The sequence below is a fragment of the Arachis ipaensis genome, chromosome B10 (assembly GCF_000816755.2).
Source record: "Arachis ipaensis cultivar K30076 chromosome B10, Araip1.1, whole genome shotgun sequence".
In the NCBI taxonomy this organism is placed as follows: domain Eukaryota; kingdom Viridiplantae; phylum Streptophyta; class Magnoliopsida; order Fabales; family Fabaceae; genus Arachis; species Arachis ipaensis.
In genome coordinates this window covers 100,778,493-100,784,239 of record NC_029794.2, presented here as the reverse complement: position 1 = coordinate 100,784,239, position 5,747 = coordinate 100,778,493, and the positions used below count along the sequence as shown (strand labels likewise).

Sequence of the window (5,747 nt, the reverse complement as noted above, 5' to 3'; positions counted from 1 at the left end):
TAATAAAATCATAAAAACAAAAAAAAAATTGTGTTTCTTGTTTAAGTCTTGTGTCAAATTTTAAGTTTGGTGTCAACTGCATTTTTTTTAATTTAATTTTTTTTAATTTTCAAAAATTCATGCATTATGTTCTTCATGATCTTCAAGTTGTTCTTGATGATTTTCTTTGTTTGATCTTTACATTTTCTTGTTTTGTGTCTTTTCTTATTTTTCATATGCATTTTCAAATTGTTAGTGTCCCTAGTATAAAAGTTCTTAAGTTTGATGTCTTGCATGTCTTTCTTTTCTTAAAAGTTTCAAAAATATGTTCTTGATGTTCATCATGATCTTCAAAGTGTTCTTGGTGTTCATCTTGACATTCAAAGTGTTCTTGCATGCATTATTTGTTTTGATCTTAAATTTTTATGTCTTGTTTCATTTTGTTGTTTTTCTCTCTCCTCATTAAAAATTCAAAAGTAAAAAAAAAATATCTTTTCCTTATTCTTCTCATAATTTTCGAAATTTTGAGTTGACTTGGTCAAAAAATTTTAAAATTTAGTTGTTTTTTGTTAGTCAAGTCAAAAATTTCAATTTAAAAACTTTATCTTTTCAAATCTTTTTCAAAATCAAATCTTTTTCATTTTTTTATGATTTTCGAATTTCATTCTTAAAATTTTTCAAAATTTTTTTCATTTTTCTTTTAATGTTTTTGAAAATTTTAAAACTAATTTTTCAAAATTTTTTTCTTAATTTTATTTCATATTTTCAAAAATTCTTGCTAACAATTAATGTTTTGATTCAAAAATTTTAAGTTTATTACTTTCTTGTTAAGAAAGGTTCAATCTTTAAATTCCAGAATCATATCTTTTAGTTTCTTGTTAGTCAAGGCATCAACTTTAATTTTAAAAATCAAAATCTTTTTAATTTCTTCTTCAATTCTTTTTCAAAATAAATTTCAATCATATCTTTTTAAAATTTTAATTTCAAAATCTTTTTCTAACTTCTTATTTTTTCAAAATTTATTTTCAAATCTTTTTCAACTAATTACTTGACTTGTTTGTTTTAATTTTAAAAAGTTTACTATTTCTTATCTTTTTCAAAACCACCTAACTACTTTTTCACTTCTCATTTTCGAAAACAACTAACCACTTTTTCAAAATTCTTTTTAATTAACTAATTGTTTTAAATTCTAATTTTATTTTATTTCTTATAATATTTTCGAAACTAACTTAATTAATTAAATAAAAATAAAAATATTTTTCTTTTTCCTCTTCTTAAAATTTGAATACTCTCTCTCTCATCTTTTTCTATTTATTTATTTAATTACTAACACTTCTCTTTTACTCATAACAGTTCAATTTTTAATTCATAATGAAAAATCGGTTTAGTTAATAAGTTGTATATACAATTTAGAATTCGAATTCTTATCACTTGTTTAAGCATAGGAGCGAACTGAGAATACCATTCAGCCAACCAAAATTGGTTCCATTAATTGTAGTTATTAGCACGCATTTAAGGACTATTATTAAGTTAATTAATTAGTTAAATACTAGTATTTGGCCATGCTCTCTGATATCTCTCACTGTTGTTCTCGGTGCTCGTCATTCTAACACTTCAGTCCGATCCGTTAATTAATTGATCAGTTTGTATTTTGGTATTATAATGTTTCAAAATTTGAGTCGTTCTTTTTCCTCTCTCGTTGTGGTTAGAAGAAGGATTTTGAATTTTTCTATAGAAGCTGTAAATACTAATCCGCACTATTTTTCACTTCTCTGTACCCTAAAACTTTTTCTTAACTGAGAAGCAGCTAACTTGTAAAAGTGGTGAATGTAGAAAAATGCTCCTTGGTTATCAGTGCCACAGTTTGGTGACTAGGATCAAAAGGGTGGAGTGCCTGACTACTCACTAGATTTCTCGAAAATCAGGGAAATGAGGAAACAAAACAAGACAAATCTTTCAAGGGCAAGTCTTGGAAACGAAGAAGAGCTCGTGGCTTCAACCACTACCACTACAAACGCAAGCCACACTGAGCCTGAGCCTGTACACCAGCATCCCCATTATCACCAGACAAACTCTCCAACGGTAAGATTCTCGCCCTGTTTAATTTCTTTATTTCATTTTAATTCAGTATTCACTAATAACTAATCTTGTTTAATTCTCGGTCTGTTCTTCACTGAGAATGATAGTGTGGCCATCAATTCACAAACAATTTCAAGATAAGAGAATATGAAAATTGAATATACTAACACAAATCCGTGGCGGGCGATCTATATGTTTTTGTAACTCTACCACATTAATATGTCCAATTTTGGTTACTGTGGGGTCTTCATCCTCCATTTTTTTATTTAATGATAAACATCACTTAGTATCAGGCACAATGTGGGGGAAAAATACTTTTAGCAAGGAGACAAATACGAAACGTTGAATAAATATAAATAATAATAACAACTACAATAGCATTAAGGAAAAAAATAACAACTAAGCCAAGTAAGGTCGGCGCCAACTGGTTGATAACAAACACTTGTTGTCTTGTCGTCCATTGCCTTCCTTGATTAATGCATGCTCTGGACTCTGGAGAATTGTAAATAAAAAAAAGAGTACACGTTGGATTATTAATTATAGGGAATTATATTGTGGGACCAATAGATGATTAGCTGGTTTTATGGATGTGTTGGTTTGATTTTCTTAAAGTAATATTGTATATTATGTACACTATTTTTGCATATATTTTTCTTATACATTTTCATTTTTTATTAAAAATAATTAATAAAAGTTATCTTTTACGCTTAAAAAACAAATCCAATCATAATTCATACCAAGGCAAGACACAGTTCTAGTTGCTGCACATGCAATGACTGTTTGGGGCAACTTGGTTCGTCATTGGTTGACTCATAAAATAGTGACAGGTTGTTTATGGCGTATGGGTCGTAGCGTCGTTGGAGATAATCTCCAACTCATATGTGGTCATAAACAAACTAGTATAGAAAAATCTGTGGTCGGCATTGGACGCCTCGTCATATCTCATATCATATTACATCTTCTAATGTTGGAACTTGGAAATAAAAAAATAAAATAAAAAAACAGCTCCTTTCATGTATTGTTTTGTTATTTCATATTTGTGGTGGCTGACTTATGCGTTTATGTTTGAATTACAGGCAAGGAGGAGCTTCCTCAGCTACTTCAACTGATGTGTAAAAGCATGATATTTAATTAAGGGCACGTACAACCCTTTTACTTCTAAAGATCACGAACTAGAACAATTATGCTTCTTGTCTTGGTGATTAGTACTTTAGTATTTGTTTATGTTTTGTCCTTGTAAAAAGAAAGTCCCTTCGTCCAAGCCCTACTCTGATGTTATTAATTTATTGGTATTTGAAAGTTGGGTAATCTAATTTAGAGGTTAAGATGAACATGTAAATGGCACCGATGAGTCATAAACCTGTACACGTATGATTTGATTTCAAAGTATGATTACTTGATTAGTCACTTTATCACCGTTAGGCTCTAGAACTTGAAGTACCATTCCTCTGTTCCTTCGTTTTTCGGATTGAAACTTAATACATGGAATGGAAGTTGAAAACTAGTTTGGACTTGGCGGTTAAATTCTTTTAAACTCTTCCTTTCCAAAAATATAAATCATTTTTGACAAAACACGTACAAACTGATGAAAAAATAGTAAAATTTAAAAGATATTTGAAGTTTTAAACTAAATAATCCTTTGCAATCTTATTCTAAATGAATGATTATTACTGTGAGAGTCAAATACACTATGATTATGAACTAATATAATTGAAAATAATATTAAAAACATTTTTTATTGGACAAAATTTTGGATAAAGAGAAATGAGAATAGTTAAGAGGTAATTACTGATTAGTTTGTTTCCAGTCGTGCATGAATAACCTATCATAAGTTGTTTGTTACACAGACTCGCTCGCGTTGATCGAGTTCTAGTGTGCACTTTCACAGAGACATCTACTGAAACCAAGAAATCATACTATTGGCTTTCTCAATTCCTTCTTTAGGAGCCAGCCTACTCTTAACTACAGAGCTTTCCATAAATCTTTAACATTCTAAATCCTAAACCTCTAACCGCAGAGGATCATTAGCTTGAAATTTCTAATTAGAAAAATGATTTAGAATTCTTACTCATCTCTCTCGTTATTCTCCTAATATGTAAATAAAAAAAATTTTACCTTTTTAGTGTTTTAAAAATTAACATCTATATTTATTTATTTTTTACTCTTTAAGTATTAAAAAAAAAGGTTAAATATAAGAATCAAGACTTTTAAATTTCAATCGTGTACTCTTTAACTCTTTTTTTATTTCAGCGACCGAAAAGAAAAAAGAAGATATATGAATATATGATGTATCTATTATATTATGGGAAGCGGTTCTGGTATTCCGCTGTACTTGAGCGGAACTTGATGTTCCGTTAATCTCCACTATTCAAATATAATATAAATAATGTAAATGATTAAGATCTTGAAAGTTGTGCTTGAGTGAACATGATAAGAAAGACCTTATTGGGTATGGAGGGGGGTGCAAGACCGGCTGTGTAGTTGAGAAGTTTTGATGGTCATGATTTGTCTCTACTGACCATGTACACTGATAGATAGGTGTGCAGAGGCTTGATTTTCAGTCAAGCTGTGGTGCTACTTTCAACTGAGTTGGAAAATTTTTAAGTTTGGTCTCCTCTTACCATTTTATATTTGATTCTTTTTTCCTTTCCCTTGCAGCCATGTGACATTTTCCTTCCTATACCTTTCACATATTTTTGTTAAAAAAATATTTGTATGTGTATAAGATGAATGGTAGAAAATTGTCAAAGTAAATATTTTAAAATTAATATTCTTTTAAGAAATAACAATTACTAAAACCTAAATTATATGTTTTTATTTAATATAAGAATAAGAATTTAATTGCAAATTTTAAAATTATAAATTTTTTATTAAAAAATAAAAAATTAGAAAAACTAATAAAATAATTAATAATTTACTTGCTTATGTGCTTTAATTTAGGGGTGTTCATGAATTGGATCCGATCCGCATATCCGGGTATTTATCCGAATCCGATCTGAAAATTGCGGATATGGATTCGATCCGCAAGGCTATTGGATCGGATCCGTACATTAATCGGATCGGATTGCGGATTTCGTGTTGGTATCTGCATTTCCACTCACGTATCCGCAAAAATAAAGAAATAAATAAGTAAATATTTTTTTATATTTTATTTCAACTAATAATTATCATATATGTTGTATTATTTTAATTTATTATTTAAAAAATATGTTTAATATTATTTTAAGAGTACACATATTTAAAAGAATAAAAAATGAATTTTATTGATTTTTTTAATAAAAATAAGTTTTTAAAAATATTTTTTGTATTTTGCGGATATATCCAATATCCGATATCCGATCCGCAAATGTGCGGATCGAATCGGATCGAATCCAAATTTAAAATATACGGATATGGGATCCAATCTGATCTGATAATTTCAGTGCGGATCGGATCGAAATTTTAGTTATATCCGATCCGCGTTCACCCCTACTTTAAATCCATTTTTTTAAAGTTTTTTCTCTCTATTATCCAAATAGTTCTAGTTTTTTTAAGGTTAGATAATTTTAAATTTTCAAGTTTAAACTAAGGCGCTATTTGATTAATATGATTCTATTTATTATTAGGTTTCTTTCATTTGAAATTTGAATTCCTCATTTTTTTTTCTTTATCTATTTTTGAAGTTGTTTATTATTTAAAATTAAAATTAA

At 28.4% G+C, this 5,747-nt stretch overlaps 1 long non-coding RNA gene across 1 annotated transcript; it reads left to right on the top strand.

The window, feature by feature from the left end:
- LOC107624502 lies at positions 1,570 to 3,186 on the top strand. Its single transcript, XR_001616912.2, has 2 exons — positions 1,570 to 2,061; positions 3,135 to 3,186. It is a non-coding gene; the product is annotated as an uncharacterized LOC107624502 (long non-coding RNA).